Genomic DNA, 26,702 nt, shown 5'->3' with positions numbered 1-26,702 from the left:
ATCATGTTGGGTATATAATATATATATAGCAGTAATGCTTTATAGAGGTACCTACATTTTAGCACAAAGGGATGATTTAGGTTTATAAAATATTTTGTTCATTGGTGCTTGACCAAACTACAGAGACCTTGATACCTAATATAATAGATGTATGTTATACCTATTATATACATTGATTATAGATATATGGTACATGTAAACAAAAAAATATATTTTTCAAGAGAAGGTTTTTCAACTGAATTTTCGGCTCACATTTGTTTGAGCCACAGATCACAATGTTTTTGAAATACACACACACGAAAAAAAAAGTGTAAAATGTTAAGATATGCGTTTTTGCATTCAATTCTACTTAACGAATTTTATTCAGTAGAATTTCGAAGAGTACAAGCATACATACGCACACAGATTCTGGGGACCGAAATAATTCCGGCACACGTCCAAAAGATCAACCATTATAATAATATGGTTTGAGTGTGGTGGTGGGATGGAGGGATGCGTGTAGGGCTCGTTGCGTGCGTATACAGAGAGGGACTGGTGTACAAGAAAAACACTCGTACTTCCCTCTCTTATAAAACACGAGTGCTTATGTGGGATTTGCAAAATGTAATTGAATTCAATTGCCAATGGGTGGTAAAAATCCGCTACCCTTTATATACCATTTCGGGTTGTACATACCGTGCGAGAAACCCACCCACCGATAAATAAAAGGCTAAAGCTCTTTGATCGTATTAAAAATAATCCATGCACTTGAGTCGCGGATAAATAGTACTGAAAAAATATTTGTACATTTAATTGCGTTTCAAACGTCGTGTAAATATGAACTAAAAATAAAAATGAACTACAAAACACGATAGTGTTTCGAAATTGCACATAATATTGTATATACGATGAATTAATATACGTACATAAAAAAAAACCACAATCGAGGATTTAAAATCAATTGAATCAACAAATCGTTTTTATTTTATCAAATAAAAAACTTTGACGTGTATAATAATAATTAATAACTATAAGTAGGTACTCCGGATGTCATTAAATAGTTTTAAATTAAGCAAGTAAAGATAAATTATGCTAGTGTAATGTATGTAAATTAAATGCAGTGTGCATTGACGTCTGAACAAGGCATATCAAATCAAGACGAATGCGTCGGCTGAAAAATCCTAACAGTTAACTATAAAGAAAATATACATAGTAGTATATACTATATAATAGTACTTACATAATATACACGGTCTAAAGACATTTTTAAAAATTGTACAAACAATATTTTTAACATTTAATATTAAGAAACCTTGTTTTGATGGTTTAAAATTTTAAATGTAGAATTTATAACTAACAAATGAAAAATTACATAAGTTAGAAAATTGGGAATTTGATCTACTGAAAAATAATTTTGAGTGGAAAAATGTAGAGAGGTTATTATTGAGTAGGTCATTATAATAGATTTTTTATGATTAACTATTGTAAACGATAAACGATTCTGAGCAAAATGGTATACCTATTATTATATTATATAGCCTATATATTTCTATTAAAGATATTTTATAATATAATTATATTACTAATACCCAAGTAGTTTATCTTTCTATTAGCAATACGGTAGGTTGGAGTTGAACTAATTTTTGACAAAATCAACTCCTAATATAATATGTATTGTATTATTAATTAATATAATATTGTAATCAACTTATAAGTTATAACGTAAAGCTATAAGTCAATACCGTAGAATGCAGGTGTATATAAATAATTCGTGGTACATATGAATAGCTAATTAAAATATTTTTAACTTTCCATAATGTGCATATAAAATATCAATATGTATATACGTATAGAGTCTTTAAAGTTTCTATTATACATATTTTTTGAATTACAATAAAATATCCAAAATCATTATTTTCGTATGTATATATCCAATTTTGTAAAAATATCAACTTCAAACGCTTATAACAAATAAATGGTGCCTGTATAAGGTTGTAATATTATGTATTATTTAATATTTTCAATGCTTTTAAATTCATAATCGTAAGCCGATTTTTATTCGATAGTGTCACTGAAAGTTATACATGACGAATTAGAATTTTGTTAAAATTGCAGGTTGAGTATGAATACTTTTTTATTTGCCCTTTTTTCCGTTTTCGTTATTTTTCAAAAAATCTTCAGGAATGACATTTTGCAAAAGTGAAGTAAATGTATGCACGACTTTTGGATTTATCCCAATGTATTATGATGGCGATGGCGTCTTAGAGTAGGGGGAACAAAGTGATCTTTAAAAATAGTCTTAAGACTAAGTAGGAATATGTAAAAATATAATTATAAAATCAGAATTTGAAATAAAATTACATAATTTATGCACAACTATTGGTCAAGCGTGCTTAAAATATCAATCTGGATATGCATTATACACGGGGTCCAGAAAATATATTTAGGGGGTGATCAGAAGAGGACGCCACACGGGCATTTGTTGTCTTCGTCTCATAAACGTACATAATGGCAAACTATATACGTTCACAATAACACATTTTACTCTGTAGTTTCTAAAATTAGACTAAATTTACCTCTTATAATATTTAAATGTAAGATTATTATATAGGGCATCTCGGAGGCTTTTATTGATATTATTATTTTTAAGTAATTTACGATAGTATAATACACAGCACTTGTGACCGCGTCAACCTTTAAATTGTATAAGAACTCTAAATTCACTCTAATTGTAGAAATTACAGAGTAAAATATGTTATTGTGTACAATAACAAATGTACAATTTGCCATGTTGTACGTTTGTAAGACCTCCGTCGTCCTCACTTAATATCTTTTTTTTCACCGACGGATCATGTAACGATGAACTTAAATGCACTGTGTCCTGGGTTTTTTACTATTGTGTTCTTTAAGAGAACGCCACACCTGCGTTTGTTGTCTCCGTCTTACAAGTCCGTTAGTCCGTAACATAGCAATTTAATGCTTAGCCGTTCACGTTTAGCATCGTTACTTTAAATTTAGTGTGAATTGACCTGTTATGAAACTTAATGGTTCCTAAGAACATTATCTGTGTCGGTATGCCTGTTTTTACTATAATTTAGTTTTTAAGTGAGTTATGAGCATTTTTAAATTGTGCTATTTTATGTACGCAAAACTTATTAAAAAATTTAAATATCGTAAAATACCTATGTACCACATTAAGTTTTCACTCTGATTTTTAAACGAACGTCGCAAAACAAGAGCTGATGTGTGTAAATTTGCATTGTTACACGCTTTCTAAGACACAGAAAACAAAATAATGGGTGATTTAGAAATGGTGAGATTTTAGATTTACACAATCGTATGGAATCGTAATAATATGTACGCGTAATTCGTGGTATAAATCGAAATAGGGACTCAGTCGACACTAGCAAACGACGAGAGACAAGCGTTATTTGTGAATCGTGATTTTTGTGGTATATACAGTAAGCGATGGTGGTAAAGTGCGAATTCCTAATATTGCCGGGCGGTAAAGTGGAAATCCCCAAAAGTGCTGCATGCACATGTCACGCGCGACGCGTGTATACCCTGCACAAACATTCACTGAAATCTATACCACGGTTCCTTACAAATTATAACCATTTGGTTACATCTCATAGTCATATTATAACCTCCATGGGTGACGCTTAAAATAAATAAAACAAAAACGTTTCTTTCATGAAATATATTGTTTTCGTATAATTATAGTCTATAGTTGTTGCATAGATCCCTGCATTACCTTAGCCATTATCGATAAATGCATAGGCGTGACAAAAAATAGTATGCGTGGCTCGTGCGGGAAGGCAATTTCAGTCTTGGGTGAAATGCGACCGCGATTGAAATAGCTCACTTCCCGCCCTTGCCACACAATATACTATTCTGCTCCAAAACGTGATGACAAAAACATATCATTGTAAAATTAATACATTAATATTATATTATCTAAAATATTTAAGAATTGAGCGAACTGATGTTATATTATTCTATAAATCGTAATACAATTTTAACTGCAGTAGTGCAGCCTCCACGTGTGAATGGAATAGTTTCATACATATACATGATATTTGTAAATTATAATATATTATGTTGGTAAGAAATCGCCCATAGGCATTATTGTATTATTGCTATAATATTATATATAGTTTGATGATATTTCATATTTATAAATGTTAAATCAAACTTGATAGTCGAATCGAACATAATTAAATGTGAGTACTGTACTTAATTAATATGGTATATTCCATCGTATATACTATTATAACATCGGATATATATACGTATGTACTTCATTATCCAGTTACCATCAATAGGTGTGGTACTATATTTTTTATGTCTGTGGTCGGTGCACCCGATAAACTACGGGGAAGATTAGGTTAGGACAGTCAGGCCAATGATAGTGATTATACGGTTTTTTTCTTCAAATTGGATTTTGATCAAACGTATCTTATTAATTCTCTGTATCCAAATTTTCCAGTTACCTTTTTCCTAGTATATTATATCTGAAATAAACCAGACTGCATACAACTTTCGTTCTCAAAAAATATTAGGTTAGCGGGATGAAAGTTGATAATGATTTATGAATCAATAGTTGATAATCTTTTGTTATGGATGTAAATATTTCTTTTTAATTTCAACCTGCTGTATACTTACTTTATGACAATTTAATTGAAATTATTATGATTGTTTTTATTTAAGTTTTAGTTAGTAAAAAAAATACATTTAAATATTTTAAAAACATATATTGAACTATTATATATAATGTATGAAGTATAAACAAAGAATTGACGTATACATTTCACCATTTCAGTATATTATGCACCGATATAACCGATATATTATTGTATGTACAAGCCGTCATTTTCAATGCATACTTTGCATTTTTTTGATATAAGTAGTTTATTTATATACTACTGATATAAAATAACATACTTATTATATTTATTACACATGGTTCAAATTTGAAAAAGTTTTTAGTAAAATATCCCGCGGTACTTAGGTACGAGGTACCTACCTATATTTGACGATTCACAATTATATTATACATTATTTTTTTACTTTTATTGATTACCTATTCTATTATAGTATTATAGATAGTAGCTAGGTATTGCCATTAATACAATATTAAAACGCTATAATTTACTACACAGGAAACTCCATAGAGACTATACAACTGTCAACTAATATTGGTTATAATTTGCCTGACCTACCTATAATATCTCAAAGACAAAATATATTCGATTATTATATTTGGGTAACCTTAGGATAGGCAATCAGTGTTAGAAAAAGTCCAAAATTGTTTACTAATTATGTGATAATTTTGTCCTTGCTTGATAATATAAATGCGACATGCTGTAAAGCCTTAAAAGCTCTTGGATTTCTTAAGCTGATTTGTAACGAATTTAAGTTGATAACTCTACTAAAAGCCTTATATTGTGTGCTTATCAGATCTATCCTTGAATTTTCGGTAATTATATGGAACCCTCAAGCAATATGAATCAACTTGAAAGGGTCCAACGGAAGTTTTTGAGTTTTGCAGCATATCTATTAAAAATAAAACATAGACCTCATATTTATTATGCAGTATTAGATAGGTTAGGTTGACAGTATTGGCCGATAGACGTATTACCATTAACAAGGTCTTCCTACTCAAACTTATAAATGGGTCGATCGACTGTCCTGAACTTCTATCCAAGGTCTACTTTAAATTGCCCTGTGTCCCGGTCTGCTTTTCCTATCCTTTCACTATTTCACTGCTGTGTACGATAAATTATTCCCGTAACAAACCACTAAATAGGATGATGCGTATTGCCAATGAGGATCCGGCTTTTAGTTTTTAAGTTATAATTTGTAATTTTTTTCTTTTGTCTTATTTCTTTTTCTATTTTAATTGTTGTATCTACTACACATTCTTGTATTGTACTTTTATTATGTTAAATTTATATTTTGTACTTTCGGCTGCGGCCCGTTTTAAAATAAAATAAAATAAAACTCTTATTTACTTACAATATTAAACGTTCACTTGAAAAAATAAAAAATATTATTTACGTATATATTAGGTACTACATTACCTACTATACTAGCTAAATCACTAAGCATATTTATTTAATCAATAGTGAGCTAATGTTCCCTATCATGCAATTTGGCATAAAATATAATATCTTTAATAAAATATCTGTCAGTAAATGTAAAATATATTATAATCATACTTATCTTTTTGTGGTGTTTACAAAAAAGAATCACACAAATTCAAAACCAAAATATAATATAATATTTTTAGAAATATAGACTGAAAATTAGCATAGACCACCTCTGCTCGTTATTCGTATAATCGTATGTAATGATTCATCATTAAATTCAAATTTAATACACCCTTAATAAAAACAACCTCAATACCACACGTTAGTGTTTAGAGATAACGGATAATTACCTGCACCTGTATCCAGATGATTCCCACCTATAATAACTATGGCTAGGGGAAAAATAGTCAATAGGTCTTCTTTTCATTAAAAACGGCCCGTTTCGAATCCCTTCAAATTTAACTATAAAAAATTTACAATCAGTGGCAAATTTCTTATTCTTCAGGTGATAATTGAATAACATTTAAGTAGCAGAGCTACTTCCCCGGTTTTTTAAAATTATTCTATTATATTTAAACAACCGTCAACCAACTACCAACATGTTGTATATTATTACAAGTTTGATAATTTTAGTACATTAATAAATAACTGATAAATACCTAGTAGGTACTTTCTAATACCTACGTAAAGTAAACATTATAGCTTACCGCTATACTGTTTAAAAATGAATATTTAATTTTATAATTGCATAACTACAATTTTTTGAAATAAAATAATAAATTGTATATTATACTGTAATTAACAGCACCAATCTAACGTGCTACCTAACCTAACGCACGACATATCGTAATTTGTAATAATATATTGATCTTATACTTTATAAAATATAGGTTATAACTTATAACTATATTCTATAAACATGAAATGTAAGACATATTGACAAGGACAACTTACCGATTACGTTTTAAAAGTAGTATAGCCACAATGTCACTTTTTAGTTAATTGACAATTTTTATTTAACCGCGACTATTATGCAAGTATGCAATAGTCCAATTCACAATAATAATAATTAAAACTACGCCTACTAAAACAATAACGATAAGTATAAGTAGTAACTGTCAATAACACACGTGTGTGTTAGCAGTATTGTATTAGGTCATTACAAAACACATTTTTACAACAGTCGTAGTTTGATTAGCTGCCTAGATTGATTTAGAAAATGTATCAAACTGCTTTAAATTAATTTAACCACTTACTGTACTTAACGTAATATCTATAAATGTAACACATACTAATATAGTATTAATATTTAATAGTATTTTAGTATTAAATACAACACGTGTAATATATTGTCATTCAACAATAAACGCACTCTAAGGGGCAAGGACGATACAACTAATTGTGTGTTGTATAAATGTAGTCTTTGCGATAGTCTGCTGCAGAGGCGCAAATCATATTATTTGTATCAGTCACTCATGAATGATGTATTGATCTACACTTATACAGTGTGTACTGCACATGCGTATAATGTATATAATAATACATGATAATATAAAGGTACGCTATGAATGACGTGTCATTACATCATGGGTGTCCCCCTATGGCAATACTATTATCATAATATTCATAATCATCATCACCGTCATCGTTGTCATAAATCATCGTTTTGCGATTTTGCGTACGCGTCACAACGGTCACTCGTAAATCGCGCGAAGCGAACAACTGCACAAGCACAATCCGTACAGTACGCGTGTGCTATATATTATAATATATTTTATATACATGTATACAACACTGTAAATGTATATCGTATATTATATTACCTATATATATATTGGTATAAAGGTGTGCCTACCTATATAATAGTAATAATAATAATAATAATGATAATATTTAAAATCAGTTGATTGCGATTTGTTTTCAAAAAAAAAACTGTCTGCAGCAATTCAAACAGCGACGTGGCCAGCTCTAAAATGACCCTGACCTCTGTTATTATCCCTAAATTATTACATTACACTGCCACGTCGTTCTTAGAACGCGATATACTGTTGGTGATATACGATATGTTTTCACATTTATAAATCATATGGTGCGTTTCACACCACGATACGCTAGTATTGTGTAGAAATTGTACGGTAATAAATCGTTCGGAGTCGACGATGACGATATAGGAACTACGCCGATCACTATTATAACAGAAAATTCTTAAGTTAACCCCTCGCGAGTCGCGACACATTTCTCGATCGCCTAACGCGCGTGTGTGTGTGATAAGCGCGTTAAACTGATTTAATTTCACGTTGCGTTAACGTCGTACAGTCGTTATCAATTATGTCCAGTGTGTATACGTATATTATAATGTATATATATTAAAAGTGCAATATAGTACAGGCTACAAATTATTATTATGCATTATATTATATACATATATTTTAATATTATAATAGTATGCATATGATACACGTGTGCGAGCTGTTCGCCTTCGTCGCTCGTCGACCGGCGAGGCACAGGTGTCCGAAAATCGATTATGCATACGTTTTGGAACCGATTTGTCATAGTCGGGAAACAAAAATGAAAAACAAAACAACAATAATAAAACAAAATAAAAACCCGTAAAAATAAAAACGAAAGAAATACCGTCTGGACCCCATAAAAAACAATGGCACTATTTATATATATATACTCCCCGCGTCCCCCGCGTCTATAACCATATATAACGTATAATAATATATATATTATATTATATACGCGTGTGCAGTGTGTAATGTGTATATTGTTTTCTGTGTGGGTACGTTTTAAAACTCACGACACCGATTCTATATTCCGTTTTCAACTCGGCGCAGATGTTATACTCATATATTTTATACGTTATACCTGCAATACAAATATAATATTATAATATATCGTTGCTTTAACAGGCGATCCGAAAACTTAAAAATTAGAGAGAAAACATAGCAACCGGTAAGCACGCACTCAAACTCATACATAAATGATGTAAAAATATTTAAGATAAATGTTATCACTCATTCGAGTTCGGCCATATAAGTTATAAACTCTATAACGATAATATATATTACAGTAGAATTGATACCAATAAACCGAGATACCTGTATAATTTACCACTGTTTATAAATTAAACCATCATTGTCGGCTACAATTATATAATAACAAAGGCATACTCTTTAGAGAGGGAAAAAGGGTGTTTGCTCTCCCCCACAATCTTCAATATGTTTTATCCCACAATATAAAATATATAATAGATATATATAAATGTTTAATATTGAATTCGCAACTAGTATGCTAGCTAGTACTTTTAATAGGTAAGCAGTCAAGTCATAAATGCAAAAAAGCGGTTGGTGTAGAGCTCACTTTTAATAAATCTATTATATTATTTATTAATTTATTATACTCCATAACTATAAATTCAGGTTAAACGATTTTAACAACTATAATGCACTGATTTACTAGATAACGACGACAACGTTACTAGATTTACTAGATTTAATCACGATGTCGGATGTAGGTACTTAAATTGAATTTTACAAAATTATCAGGGTTTACAAACATGACAATGAGCAAAAACAATAAATCCTAAACAAGTAACAACACCAAAAATCAGTCTGTGAAGCAAACGAATAACTGTCTCTTAATAACTACCTACCTAGGTACCCAGATTAAACAATTTGGTGTAATAATAATATACGGTAAATGGTAAGATTTGGTATTAACTATAAATGATAATCAATTCAAATTACTAATTATACTAGTAGTTGATGGTTTCAAATTTCGTTTTCACAAATTGCTAAAAAATTGATATTCAACGGGTTTGGCACGTGTAAGTGTTTTTTGAAATTTAATGATGATAATATATGTATAGATAGTTTTAAATATCACAGTAATTTAAAAATTTCAGAACAAATAATAAATCGACAGAAACTTAACATAATTTAAAAAGAAAAGCCGTTGATGATATGTTTACCAGGCTATCTAAAATTATACATTCTGAATTAAAAAAATGCTGATGTCGAATCTTTAGGTAAATAGGTACTTAAGACGTAAAGTTGATTAAACGAAATTTACACAATCCTACCAAAATTACCAGACACTTTTTTGGAATTACACAAAATTTTTGACAACGGTAGACATTTAAAACAAATAAAAACAAAAATAATTTGTTAATTAATAGTAAAGAAACAAATTTAACAGGTTTCTCTACATGAAGCAATTTAAAAATGCTATGTAATTCAGATACTATATTTGTAGATGGTACATTCAAAAGTTGTCTGAAATCATACCATCAACTATATTTACCGTTCATTGTACAATAAACAAATTGGTTGGTTTATTTTTTGGACTTCCTTTTTTAAGTCATGATATGGTCTGTCACTGTATGGTTGAAGATTGTTCTGCGTATGCTATAATGGCATTGCAACCACAAGATAATAGGATACTACAATAAATTTACTAACTACATAATATTAGAAACATATTTAACCAACGACGAACTGCCGAATATGTATTCTCAACGATGCGCACAACAAATAATTGTGAATCATTTCATAAATAATTAAACAGCTCATTCAATTCATCACACTTAAACATCTTTAATTTTTTTGGCATTTTAAAAAACATTTTAAAAAGTCAAGGAACAAAAATCAAAATAATGACTAAAAAAAAAACATTTATATATGACAAAATTTATGAATTGCAAGCAAAAAAAAATTATTAGGTTTGACTATGTGAGGGAATCGTCTTACAAATTTTTAGTATCACATTTTTAACCGTACACATTTTTACAGACACATTATTACTAATTGCTAATAATATATTTTTTAATTATAAACGAAAAAACAGCAAAACCAATATTTTTAATCATACTAATATTTATACAATAATTATACTGCAGTCCTAAGTCTGAAAAATGAGAAGGAAAACATTTATTTTGCAAAAAAATCCTTAGACGTAATTTACGTATGAATAAAAATATTTAGGTAGGCATACATACAAATGTATACCCAGGCCACAATTTACGTATGTATAAAATATACCCAGGCCACAATTTACGTATGTATAAAATATACCCGGGCCGCAATTTACATAAAAAATTAAAAATGGGATGCAATTACAGTGACTATTATAAATATGCGATGTGTGTCTTACCTTAACGTACCGTCCTCGGAAAACGGGCGTTGCGTCGGACCGGAAATTATGAGGCTCGCAATTAATATACGTAGTGCCTACGTACCTATATAAGATTCGTTCCTTAGTTGAAGTAGCGTGACTGTACTCAAACCGTCAAGCGCTTGTACATTTTTATATAATGTATTATTTATTGTTTTTAATTATACAAATTGTAAATATTCGTTTATCATAATAATAAAAAAAAAGATTCGTTCCACTGGAATGTGCAGTGTGCACTGTGCACGCCGCTTTTATAATACTCACTCGCGAACGATGCCGTGAAAACTGTTTGATCAAGAATCGAACTGCATGGCGGACGCGGAGAAAAAGACTGGCGAAAAACGCGCCTTTCTAAGATTAACTGACGGAAAATATTGCGGTTATACCTGCCGGCTACTCATATACCATGTACTCGTATACAAAAAAAATGGATTAAACTGTTTATGAGCGTTCTTGAATGATATCAGTGAAAGCAAATACCCAAACTTCGAGAACACTGCCACCTATCTGTGCAAAAGTAGAACCGAATTTCCACTACGTCATGTCGTGTACCGAAAGTTGAATACATTAAACCCGTAGGTAACATCACTAACGTTTTACCAACATTTTGTTACCTACGTATACAATATAAAGAACACGACGTACGTTAAAGCAACGTCATAGTAGGATCGCGGCTTCAATAACTACGTATAGACTATAGTAATAGATGATAAGAATACATAATATTCATAATAGTATATTGATTAAGCGACAGGTACTCTATAAGGTATAACTCTGTACAAAAATAGGTATCTATTCCTTTTATGTAGTATTGCGGCCAATTTTATATCACTGCCGAGGGGGCAGACTTTGTACTATATGTTCCTATAAAGGGATCACTGCTCATATACTATGTATGTTTGTCGCGAGCGTGGTAACTGTGATATTTTCCGAAGGCGTCATGCAGTCTTAATCTTAAAGGGAAACAGTGGCCACTGACCGATTCTCAATCAAGTGAAACTATCAATATAGAGCTACAATCAGTGTGATTCTCAATCTGTTTTAACGAAATTTTTCGCAAGTATTGCGTATTTGTGCGATCGAATTTCGTCAACGAGTATACGTTGTATACCTACGTAAATTTACGGGTCTCGTCACTTCGAACCCGATGAAACGCGTCACCTGTTTCCTAAGAATTACGAACTCAGTTGCGACGCATATCTAAATATCTTTAAATATTATTAATTGCCTCACACATGATCGGGAGTCAGGACGTCATTATTTTAACATTTTTAAATATATTGTTTATTTTAAAATGTAATTAATTAAAGACTGAATATTTGATGTTAATTATATTTAATTTTGAAAAATTAAAATATTCAAGTATTAAGCTTCATTAAAAGTGAATATAACCGGGAATAAAAAAAAGTTCTAAAAATCAAAAAAATAAGTTAGTACAAATTAATTGCACAATTATTATGCATAAGCTTGAGATTTCTAGCTATAAACGATGAGGAGTCTATAGCTTAAATATAAAGGGAACTCCACGTCTCCACGCACACATCGGCTCTACGACTGTTATATTTATTTATTTATGTACTACATGTTTATAATTACACATAAATACATAATGTAGTATGCCTGTATGCATATAATAAAATCAGTCTCTATGAACTTAAAAGAGTAAGTATAAGTTACGTGCAATCGTAATATTATAATTTATAATACATAAAACAACACATTTTTATCATTTCAGATCACTGCGAGCCGGCATGATCAAAGTGTGACTCGCGGCCCGCGCGTTCCAGAAATCTTGAAATTGAACTCGAACGATCCGCTGTTGCTTATACGGCCATACGAAATCAAAATAACTATATGTCCGTATACCTATATACACACTGTATGAAAAATTAAATACAGAAAATGGTACCATGTGTGCATTGCCGCAACTACACCAATTTGGGCCGGTGTGTAAACAAAATAAATGCCCCCCCCTCACTCTTGAAAATTGAAAAATTAACCTATTGACTATTGTAAAATTAATTTTTCAAAATTTGAAAACATACTTTGGAGTTTTGAGTTTTTACTCATACAAAATAAGGTTAACATAATTAAAACACGTATGTATTTACAAATAAATAAATGTAATAATTTGTAGCCTTTTTTATTCATTTTAAATATAAATAATTACCTATCAAATAAACAAGTAGGTAGGTAACAACACTAACAAGTAACAACGTATTAGATTATATTATATCACCTACCTATCAACCTATCATCATATTATTATCTATATTATTATTATGTGTACTAATGTATTATAAGAGTCGACCCACACATAGCTGTTAGGTTAGTGTGTGATGTGTCGATTACTAACACGTTACATTGAAAGATTATTTTAACGACTAACAAAATTTTAAAATGTCACAAGCATAAACTAAATACGGAAAAATGTATAATTACAATACATTATAATTGTCAATTACAATCTATAAACTATAAGTTCTATATATTATAAAAAATAAAGTGTATGATGTATTAATGTATGTCTCAATATCCGACATCTGTGTAAAATTTAAATATGACGGTTGACTATTTTGTATAAATTAAAAAAGTACCTATATTGATTTTTGCATGATGTAGATTTCAATAATATAATTTTAATACCTATAGAGGTGGAAGTACGACTGCTCCTAAACAGAGAGTGCGTTAAACTATATTATTAATTTTTATGTTTTTTTTCTTCGACAGAAATTTAACAATATATTATATATAATATTATACATACACACAAACAAAACGAACGCGTGTCATATTACCGGTGAGTTTATAGTGTATACTTTTTTGTTGTTTCGTTTTTCATATATATATTTTTTTTTTTACTGAAACCGCAGTTGCCCGATACCGTATAATCTGTATACACTATATATACTGAATAGTATATATTTTATGTGTAACAAAATGATGTGTATGGATTATGGATGTTTATGTTTTATACGATGGTCATCGTTTTCGTACGATTCTGAACACTGTGGACCACAATATATTATACGGACTGTACAATAAATATTTAGTAGGTATACCGTATACGCGTATAGCAATATATATAGTGGCAATCGGCTTAGTTGGCAAAAACAAACAAGTCGTAAAAATAAAGGGAGAAAAAAAATGAAAATACCGTAGTCGGATTATTGTTATGATTAGTTTATCGGTGGTGTGATGGGTGTAGGGGAGGCAAGGACTCGCTGCGATTGCAGTGTTTGCGCGAAAAGAAATGAGCGCAATAATAATATTTGTCGTAAATATATTAAAAACGCGACGTCGGCGATGCTGACGACTAGAACAGCACGGACGTCGACCGAGCGTTAATTGTGTAAATAATATTACGAGTGCGAAGAGTGGCCCTCGTGTATATTATAATATCAGAGCGGTAACTGGGGGACAAAAATTACACCTCTGTGCTGCACACCCGGTTTCGTATGATACTGTACACATAATATTACATTAACATGGCTTAAACGCCTAAAACCAAATCGATACTTACAATTATTAAACATAACATTATATATAAATATATTACATTACATGTTATATTATCGGGATTGCGGTATTGTTTCGTGGTGTAAAATACTACAGTCGTTTCGGCAAACCGTTTGCTGGTTTTATACACGTATATTATGTGACATGCGTACATAAGTATAATATATAAATCGTTCTTGACCAGAAATCATCCGATAATTGAAATCGCGACCATGTATACAAATGGCTACATGCTCATTCAACGAATGGTTTTCAATGAATAATTCTGGTATATATTATTATGACACCATAATGGTCCCAGATCTCATAAATTATTATCCACGTGAAATGGGAACATTCCGAACATTCATGGGTAGAATACCTATCTATATTAATAAAAGGAGGCAATGTTTGTGGTTTGTGTGTGTGTGTGTGCGTGTCTATTTTACTCAGCGCATGGATCAGAAATCTGTTATACCTACCTATATAGGCTACATAGGAACTATATAATCCTATAAACGAAGATATGCACCTCGAAGCCAATTTTTTAAATATTACATTTTTAAGAGGGGCTCACCACTCAGTGCTCAGTACACAGGGATTTGTACGCCCACGAAAACGTTTTTTTTTTTTTGTTTGGATAGGTTTTCTATTGGTTAAATAAAATAAAATAGTTATTATAATTGTTTATAATTTTAGACCTGTACTTTATGTCTGGTTAAAATCATTCATATTATTCTGTTAAAAATATGTGTAGTTTACATTTAACGGAGTTTGAATTGCATTTAGTTTGTCACGCCGTGCAGGATCAGCAAGCATTGTTTGTATATACAATATACATGGTTTATGCCTTTATAGCTTATACTACATATAGCTTATAGTATATACTTAAAACTTAAAGGCTACTTTAAAGTACTTACGCCGAACACTATAATTAATTATGACATGTTTTTTGGCAATATTAAGTTATTCTTATTTTTATAAATATTAACGCCTACAATTTAAAACTATAATATTTAACTTTCAGAATTTTTACGAAATTAACTTAATAGGTATAGATTGTCAATTATTGAGGTATGAAAATTATGGAGAAGCACCAATGTCTGAAAATATACGATTTGTTGGAATATAGAGAAGAAAATTATTCAAAAATGAAAACAATTTCTGAAACAAAAGAAATGTGTAAACTTAAAATAATACTAAAACAAAAAAATATTTTAACAAAAAAAAAAACATTTTACAATTGAAAACAAAATAACGTTAATAAACAATGTTCCTAATAAGGTTGATGTTATTTTTACATATACAACACCTAATTGCAACAAATAATCATGAAAAAATAATAATTAAATATAATATTGTATAAGAAAAATGTTCATTCATTTATATTGATATGTATGTTGTAGTATGTAAATGTATTTGTGCATCACTAATCACTATGAGGTACTGTAGCCATTCTACATCTGTCATCTAGTACCTACCTATAGATTTTAGGTTAAATACCAACATTGGAAATTCTCAAACTGAAGGTTAATAATATAGTTCCAACTATTCCGAATTATGACAAGGAAGAAATCTTTTTTTTATAAATTAAAACACATCAGTATGACTATGAAAACAATCAAATAAAAAATTCCTTATCAATTACTTACGTAAATATAAAAGTTGTGTCCAAGCGAAATAGCGAAATAAAAGTTATTTAAATTATATAGTTCTACAATTAGACTAGATTTTATCATATAAACATTTTTTACATTTTATAACACACATTCGAGAAAATAAAATAAAATGATTTATGACCCCTTGAATCCAACAATCTTAAAATTATTTATTTGTTTAATTTATTTTGCAGTTGAAATTCAATAACCAACTGACTAAAATATTTATTTACAGATCTACATACAATAAATATACATTTTTTTTAAATATTAGAAGTACTTGTCGGAATTTTGTGTAGGTAGTTAATATACTTTTATACACTTATATAGTTATGAAGTCATATACTTTTTAGTTATAGTTATATAATTATGTTATACTTCACCCGAAGTACGACTGTGGGGGGGGGGGGTGGGCTGTGGCTACAATAACTACTAAGATATAAACCAAAAAAATCTAAAGTAAATTCCCATGTTATAATAATATCATACTATATTGTAGTGCACTATGCTGCACTAAATACCCCACCCTATAACCGCAAGGGTATATTATACTTCCGATGATAGTAGCCTGTGTGAAATGCGGGTATTTTTTTATTCAAAATCACAACTCTGTGGGAACGATATTTTAAAAGATTAGATCACGAGTTTACGATTATTTAAAATTGAATGGCAAAGCCTATAGTTGAAACTATGAAAGTGTTTTTTTAATGATTACGTTTATACTGTTGAAAACTAAACTTAACCGTATTAATCCGATTGGGAGAGTTACTATAATCAGTAGTAATTTATATATTATATTAGGTATATTCAAGCCTGGGCATAATCGAGTTAAAAAGTGTAAGTTAAGTTAATTTTAACTTTTTTAATTTTAATTTTCATCTCCTTAATAAGTTAATTGTAAATTTCCATGTAACATTTGACTTAACTGAGTTAAAAAAAAATTAGAATAACTATTAACTTTAAACTTTTTAAATGTTTCCTATCAACCTAACTTAACTCAATTAAAAGTTATCATTAACTTGATTAGGTATATTTATATTTATTATTTGTAGGCATACAAAAAAAGTAGAAAGTGTTCATATATTGATTAATGTAGAAAATTATTGATTTGATGAATACAACTGCAAAAGTACAAACTCAATATAAATATACGCCTCTCATCAGCTATAGCTGCTAGTTCTCAACGTTCTAGGTAAAATTAAAAACATAATCTCTGTACGCCTTCAGTTGAACTAGTAAGTTGTAGCTTACAGTAGCCAGTATTAGGTTCAAATTATAGGTAGTATACTATAGCTATACAACAATATTAATTACTAATAAATTACTAGGTATATATTTTATTATACTTTATAGTTTATAATACTTACTTATTTGTAAGATATTGGCATTGCAGCAATTCCAAAAATCTCTATGATGCATGCCCATCTTTAAAGAGTTTACAAATATATTGTTTCAATAAACTAAATATTCACGTTTAATACCATTGTACCTATTAATTTATTTTTGTTAAGTATGTTATATAAGTATAGGTGTAGTGACAATTATTATAATATACCTACTTTGTAAGAAAATTAAATACCTGCAGAATACATTTAGAAAGCTCAAGACTAGGTCGATTTTACGGATACTTGAGAGATAAGATCATAATATCATGTAATAATATAGCCTTGCATATTTTTTAAATTTAAATTTTAAGTATTTTAAACACTGGAAATTGGAATATTTCTCATGAATGCCAATTATTAAAATTTTTATGTACCTTTCCTCGTATGTTTGTTCTTGGTTGTAATAACAGGAACAAATACTACAAAAGTACAAAATAATAACTTTAAAACTAGTTTTTATTATAACATTTATTGATTTACCTTTACTTATAGTACTTGTGCCATATATGTATGGAACTATAAACACAAATATACTAAATTATAATTTTTTTCTTTCAATTTTCTACGGAAAAGTTAGACAAATTTTAGAATTTAGATGTGTATAACATATAACATATATTAGTAATTTAATGACCACATAAATTATAGACATTTAGAAAACGGTATGCATAAGACGACAAAATCTATACACATGTATATACGCGCATCAATGGTGCGTCGTAAAAACAAATGCATTCGTCACATTATAATAGTTATTAGTATTTAGTACCATAATATATGTTGACTGTTTAAAAATGTGCTTGGCTATATACGTGACAGCTTTGTATTAAATTATTATAGTTGTCTCTCCTTTACACAGCTATATATATGAGTATATATACCTACGTCCTACCTACCAATATAATATACATATATAATGCTAGAATATATGTATATACATTAAACATATATCACATATTATAATTTTATATACTTGTGTTATGCGCGTATGTCTGCCGTATGTACTGCAGAGAATAGACATATAGTAAAATAATAATAATAATAATAATAATATATGTGTGTAGTGTGTGTGCGCACGCATAATGTTCGATCACAATAGTACCTATATATAATTCATTTGAGTTTCCTATACATATTACGTATTATAATATCTATACACACGTAATAATATGTATAGGAAACTCGAATGAAGTCGGATATCCATCCACCGCATCCGCCCGTATGGTATTGTTACTTCTTGTGCAGCGCAGTGAACGGTTGTCGTGCGTATGGATTATATATGTATATAATAAGTACATAATATATGTGTGGGGTACTGCGATAAAGTATATATATATTATATAGTGGCGTTCGCGAAAAAAAATCACGTGAGAAAGAAAGAAGAGGAGACCCTCTCCAACTTGTCAGATGTAATATTATGTGCTCCTCGATCACGTGCAAGATAAACACGTACAAATATTGCATATAGAAAACCGTCGTTATGATTATTATTATTATTATAATATATTGTTGTCCGCGGCATTGTCGTTATTGTTATTCGTTTATTTATAAAATATATATAGGCGCATATAATACTAGTATAGTATATACATTGATGTTAAACCATAGGACACGCGCCGACATCGCGCGTTTATATATTATGTTATAATGTCATATTATGCTGTATAGGTACTTGTATAATACTATTAATATATATATATATATTTACACAATATATTATGTGGTGAAGGATATGATGTATGCACGAGGTAAGCGTGTATTTATGTTTATGCCGAAAATCAAAATGATATCTTCATCTCGTTGTAGCATTATTATTGTTGTTGTTATTATAAGTATAGTGTAGGTAGGGACCTACTGTTGTAATGTTATGTGTGCAGAAAATTGGACCACCTCATAATTCCATTCGATTTACACGTTGATAACATAACATTGTAACACAATACGACACATAATAGCACAAATAATAGCATCTGTTTAAAATATATTATATATTGACGAGTAAATAAATTAAAGTTTTTTTTAATAAGATTAGACTTCAAATAATAATTTAACTATTGCAAATTTAGCAATTCACAAACCCTAATAGAACCCTATATCGGCTTACAGAAATAGTATACTTTTGAACTTTTCTATTAGTGAAAATAATATTCATATTCTTACAAGGTTACAATATTTGAAGAATATCTTCAGGATAATATTATGTGAATAGAGTATTGCAGATTACTCACTAATAAAAATCCAAGTTATGGACCGTTATAATAATATCTGAGACATAATGATAACTTAAATAATATATAAATCTGTCAAGAAGTTCCATCACTGGGTGAATTCTCCTTTCAAGCCTCCGACCCATCAACTCCCACAGCGCTTGTACTTATTGTAAACAAATTAATTTACGGATTGTATAATAGGTAAATTAATAATGTAGCAAAAAAAAATAATAATAATAATAATAATATATAAAGCTATAGTCTATACTGCTATAGTTTAGACCGTGCGTGGAGGTATGTACATAGATATAAAATATAAATTGTTCTTTAATAAATACTAAAAAAAACAATACTACGTTTGCACTATAGAATATGGACACATCCATATTGAACATTATTATGTCATTGTATGTATTACATTTTCTTTGTATTATTAAAATAATAATATAGGTAGTAGGAGGTACCTATTACCTATACCTATTTTATAACATTATAATTATTTTATAAAAATATAGTTACGAGAAATATAATTCTAATTCGTTTATTGATTGATATAGACCTAAACAATTAAAAGTTTTTGTAACATTAGTGTTTTTCATCGGCACTGTTACAATAACTCATCATCATAATGACTATTTACCACACAAATCATTGCCACGAGCCACGCACGACACGTGCCTGTCAAATTGTCAATTATTCGATCCAAATTCCAAAACACGCCTCATAAAAAGTCGAAAACATCATATTCTAATATTATATTAGGTACCTATTATAGGAATTAGAATAATGTATTAATGTCATACATGAAATATAATATTAGATGCGTATATTATATTATTAAAACATACAGGTATTTAGCAATAAACGTATAATAATTTAGATTATATACGCATTGCACCGACTGGAATATTCAATTTAATTTACACGACACGCACTGTCGTATTAATGTATTATATGGACCGCCTCTGCCGCCGCCGCCGAGCAGCTGCTGTCGGTGTCGCGTTACCGTTTTACTAATACCGATAAAACAAAAAAAAGGAAAAGGGAGAGAAAAAAAGGACGGAATCCGAACGCGACCACACCAGTGCGTTAAACGATTTCAAACGAACCGAATCGTCAAGTCTTATAAATCTTGTCGGAAGAAATACGTCGTATTATATATATATATAGCATATAATATTATGTATACTATACATGTGTGACGTAAGTGTGAGTGTGTGGGACCTAAAACCGAAATATTTAGGGTATAATATATGTAATAAGACGTGTTATGTATATTATGAATTATACTTATGGGTGTTCATCACCTAGAACGGTAATTAATCATTATGCGGATTTGTGAATGCTGCCGTGTTTACTACAAATAACATAATATTTGAAATCAGAGAAGCCGCCGCTACAAACACCTTTATTGCGATGACGATACCGTCAGCTGTCTGTGATTTGGGTTTTAGACGTCCATGCGATTCGCACAAACTAGTACACTAATATTATATTCGTATTTGTATTTCTTATAATCTGACGTGTACCTCGCGGTATATCATAATACGACGTATACGGTATACGCATTTGTTCGATATATTGTATAGGTAGGTACCTAGATACTTGTTATTTCAAAACGTAACACCTGTTTTCAAAATTTTCTTATTGGAAAATTAAAGAAACATAAATTTCTGACATTTTATTTACCTAATGGCTTATTATTTTCATTATCGTGTTTGTTTGTGAAACTATACCATCAAAGTTTGATTTGATAATTAAATGTCATATAACTCTAATCAGAATATTTTTATGAATATCAAATGTAGTAGAACTATAAAGCAATAAAATGTTAGGATTTTGCGTAGGTATCAAATATTTTTTAAAAATAAATGTGGAAAAAATTAATATTATTAAGATAATGTACCTAAATATTTCCTTATTTTTTTATTATTTTTCCTAATTATTTTGAAATGTACTAAGAATTTTCAATATTAACCTCCTGGAAATACCAACTAGTGAACTAGATGCAATTTTCCGTCAGAAATCAACCTCAAAGTTGAAGATTGAAGCATTTTTTCATACTACATAAATCGTATATCGTATAGGTACTTAAGTAGAAACACTAAAGAAACTTATCATTGTAAAATCAATACATCCATTGCTTCGATCTGATTCTAAAATATTATTATCAAAATTCCACTTATTAGTCTACAATACTAGTAATTAATAAATTATAAAATTAATTCTATTATTATATTTTTTAAATACGATACAATAAAAAAATCACAATACTCGAGTCTTTAAAATATTTAAATATATATGATGAGCAAATATATTTTGAATAATTTTCAATAGAAATATTAAAATTCTTTATGTGTAGAAAATTGTAAAAAGTTATATTTCTGAAAGTAAATTTTATTCAAAATAGTTTTGGGTGAATAATTAATATATATTATAATATGTGCTATATTTACAATCTTCTCAAAATTACAACCCCCGTAAGTAATAATAATAGCACCTACCATCGTCAATTTATAATTCCCAAATCATTTAGAAAAGTCGTACCTTTATAAACAAACTTTCAGAGTACTAATTTTACCCCACATAGTGTTAACAGAAAATAAATCATTGTAAAAACAATAAAAAAAAAAAACAATTTTCCTCTACAAAGCAAATCATTTTATAATATACATCCACACCTTTTTATATAAAATGTGTAGCGTTGTTGGAGGGTTGAGTGTAAATGCGTACTGCGAATAAGAACCCTTAGGGGTGGACCACGCAAATGACGTTGGCTATAAAAGCTCTCGTCAACTTTAAAGTTTGCTAATGAGAATCCCCTTGAGGAGGATGCGTCGTTGGGATCCAATACCTATCATTTTGTACAGTAATTGACGAGTAAAGAAAAAAATGCATACAAAGGGTGACTATGTATTTATATAACATAATATCATAATAATTGTCATACAAATACCTATACATTTTAAAATTAAACATGCTACTACTGAAGAATATATTGAAAAAAGTTGACAGCAAACTTAACTGAAAATATTTTATTATTTTTTCATCATGTTTTTACCTTTACCAACATATTGCTGATATAAAAACATACTTTATTGGGCATTATAGATATTATTCTATGAATCATATAATAGTACTTACTACTTAGAACTTATACTGATAACTGATACCCAAATACAGAAAAGATATTAATAATTTATGACTTCAAAGTTTACAATCTCTTTTTAAATTTCATCAATTTCGGCTTATTATATAGGTACAATGTATAGGCGTATGTAGTAGAACAAATCGTTAGAATATATTATTATAAACCTACAACATTTTATTTAACAATTTTTAAAATATCCTTTGGGTTGTCATTTTGAGCATTGACTATTAACAAGTAAAATAAAAGACATTAAAAAAATTATCGACAACTGATTAAAAAATAAACAGCAAAATGAATGGTTATACACGAGCAGTAAATATAAAAAACAATAAAAAACGGTTCAAACCAGAGACACTCGGCCGAATAGTATTAAATCGCCTTACAATAATTTGTCATAAGCATTCATCTTATGAAAAAAGAGCCACCAAGAATATGTCAAATTTGCGGCTATCGTACATCCATCAAATATATATTCACGGGTTGCTGAGACACCCAGCAAGCCTAACAAAAATATGACATAGGTACTATGGACATCTTCACGATTATTCCCTTGGCACCGTTGCGCGTCGCCCCGATGAAGATACTATATAATATTATTCACCAAACATAGTTAGTTTAAACAATTAGTTTAAGTTTAATAATTAAAAAATACAAAAAAAGTAAAATAAATTTGACTTTTTAATTCCAAAATCCTCAGTCGTGTGAAATCATGAACTGGAAAATATATACCAAATCAATAATCAATAATAATAATTATTTTGTTTTGCAATATACCTATTATTTACTTTTATTCAAAAAGTTAACAGATTTTTGGCTTTGTATGAATACTTAAATTTTTTAATTCTCTATAGACCTTTATAAATTCAATCCTAAACCATAAAGCTTTATTAATACCCTATTACAATGTATCGTTTGTCTATAGAATTAAAATTTCTCCCGAAATCAATAAGTGCTTCGAGTCTTATAATGTACCTACCTAGTACCTATTTAAATTTTGTATCCACGCAGGCAAACACAATATATATCAATACAAAATACTCAAATACATACATAAATCATATAAATAAGTACAAATAAATAACGTAAAACGCCATAAAATAAGTTTGAACTTTTGGAGAGATAACAAAAACAAAACAATACCTAATGCCATAATGTCCTAATACATATTTTAACGTATTTGCGATAAGACTCACTATTTAATACATATAAATTATGTAAATAATAAACGTATCGACATATAGTAAATATGGATACTAGCTAAACCTATTATAGGTATACTACCCCTAGTACCTATTGTGTAAACAGTGAATAAAGATATAATATAAATCAATAAATGGGGTATTTGAGTTTTGCGTATAAACTTTGAAAATTGTCTCTTGTTAGTAGAATTGAAAATATTTACAATCATAACTATATCTCGTTTAATATCTTAAACATATTGCAATATACTAATACAATACTATACTACGCCACAAAAATTGTAGTCGTCCGAAACCCAAATTTTTAAAACATAGAAACACCCCATGTAAATAAAATATAATAGTTATGCTTGAAAGTGAATATTTGATTTGTTGCGAGAAATGCAGTCGAGACGTCGTCACGTAATGATATCTTATGTAATGTGATTAAATACGTAAGAAAAATATGCGTTATAACTTACTTTTTTAAGGACGGACTCTTCAGTTTTCTCCTAATAAATCGATTATTAATGTACTGTTTTTATAGTCTTCATTACTATATTTCTCGCGCGTATTGTAACAATTTACAATATTATAACGGTATAGTTACGATAATTATACGAACAAAACTACTGTTAATCATGTACTTATTTAATATAAGTAGCCAATATTGTTTAAAATTATAAAATTCGCGTATTTGTTCGCAGTACTCACCTAAACGGTTCTGCGCGACAACGGACGAGGAAGAGACCTCAAAAGTAGTTATGGACTGCGCTATAAATATATAGGTAATATTGCACCGTATACGATACTCCGCGGGCGTGTAGACTCGAAACAGCGGCGTTATATCCTCGCGAAACTTGTTAGTTTTTGTCTCGCGGCGTGAAAGTTTACGGCGGAAAACAAAACAATACACTATACAATTGTACGGTTTTCCCGTACAGTATTCATACAATATCGTATGTATATCGCGCACACTATCGCTTTTTTTATAGCATAATATACAATATTGTATATAGTGTTATAATATTATACCGTTACGGCGGGTGTTCGCCACGGCGACGGTGAAGCTGTACGAGTGTCGTTGACACGTGAACCTACACACAACCACACACACATGTATATGTACATATATTATGTCCACACGATAACAGCTACTGACGTGTACGGTATTTAAACATTCGACGGTAACGCGGGCGGGCAAATGGGTACGTGTGTCCTGGCAGCGCGCGCGATCCGTCTTCGTTGGTGTCGCGGTTCCACGAGATCGTAAAAAAAACCTCCGGATCCCGGTGGTGTCGTCTGCACTGACGACGGTGGCGGCGATCGTCCGGCGGTGGTGCTCAGCCCGTGGATGATGCTGTAGTTGGTGGCCGGTGGCCGGGCGGGGCGGCGACCGCTGTGGCCAATCGCAATCGCCCGGCGGTAATCGCAGTCGGCACCGTTAGTTGACGGTTGCCGGCGGATGCTGCGGCAGCTGCTGCCGCTGCTGCTGCGCGCCGCGCGCGGGCGTCCGCTCGTCTCGCACCCGCCCGCCAGACACCGCGTCGCCACCGCTTTTCGCGACGCCCTCAAATGTCGATGTCACACACGACACACAGTCGTATATTATATTATAATATATTGATACATAGAATATTCTACTAGCAAAAAAAGTCTGTAATGATTACCTACCGATGATTAAAGTTTATAAGCACTAATAATAATAATATATATAATTAAAAATTCCACTTAAATATACCTACAATCGTTTAATTCGTCACCACATACGAATATAATATGAATCAATATAATATAATAATAATTAAAGAGCGGGCAAGTGGAAGTCGCTCTGCTGTACAGTATAGGTTACAAGTGGGTCTCTGCAGTAATACATGGTATGTTAAATTTGAATTCAATGATATAAAATCATTGCATAGAAAAAGCGATTCTGATCGAAAACGGTCTGTCAGCCTATGACATTACTAAGTATATTTGATGATATTATTATATACATGATATATATGATGATATATATCATTGAGTGTATAAAATATAATAATATACTCTAAAAGTTTCATATACCCACGAATAATATTTTTAAATTATAACAAAATAATTAAAATCGTTACTTTGGTTTTAATATGTAATTTCATCCACATTTGAACTTATAATATCTGTAAAAATACTGGGTGTCTGGGTATATATATTTTGTAGATTTTTTAGTTACAGTACGTATATGAAATATTTATGAGAATCTTGTTTTAAATGTTCAATCCTTAGCTATAAAAGTTGGACATTTTATAACTTTTAATTACAATAATTGATAATTTTTGAGATTTTGATAAATGTTGTCAATATTTGAACTTTAAATACATAGGAATAATCATGCCT

The 26,702-nt window shown here is 30.0% G+C and overlaps 1 protein-coding gene across 3 annotated transcripts in view; it reads right to left on the bottom strand.

Annotated features, from left to right (window-relative positions):
* The window catches only part of LOC132941311 (single-minded homolog 2-like), a 44,466-nt gene extending 18,816 nt beyond the window's left edge, over positions 1–25,650 (bottom strand). The window contains exon 1 of one of the 3 annotated variants that reach the window (XM_061009315.1): positions 25,044–25,650. The gene's annotated coding sequence lies outside the window, so the exon portion shown is untranslated. Of the gene's footprint in view, positions 1–11,228; positions 11,551–24,811; positions 25,001–25,043 lie in introns of those variants that run through there. The other 2 variants (XM_061009317.1, XM_061009318.1) reach the window with 2 other exon arrangements.
* Between the last annotated feature and the right edge of the window lie 1,052 nt (positions 25,651–26,702).

The sequence above is a fragment of the Metopolophium dirhodum genome, chromosome 3 (genome assembly GCF_019925205.1).
Source record: "Metopolophium dirhodum isolate CAU chromosome 3, ASM1992520v1, whole genome shotgun sequence".
Lineage (NCBI taxonomy): Eukaryota > Metazoa > Arthropoda > Insecta > Hemiptera > Aphididae > Metopolophium > Metopolophium dirhodum.
Note: the sequence above shows the minus strand (reverse complement) of the source record. Positions and strands in the feature narration are given on the sequence as shown.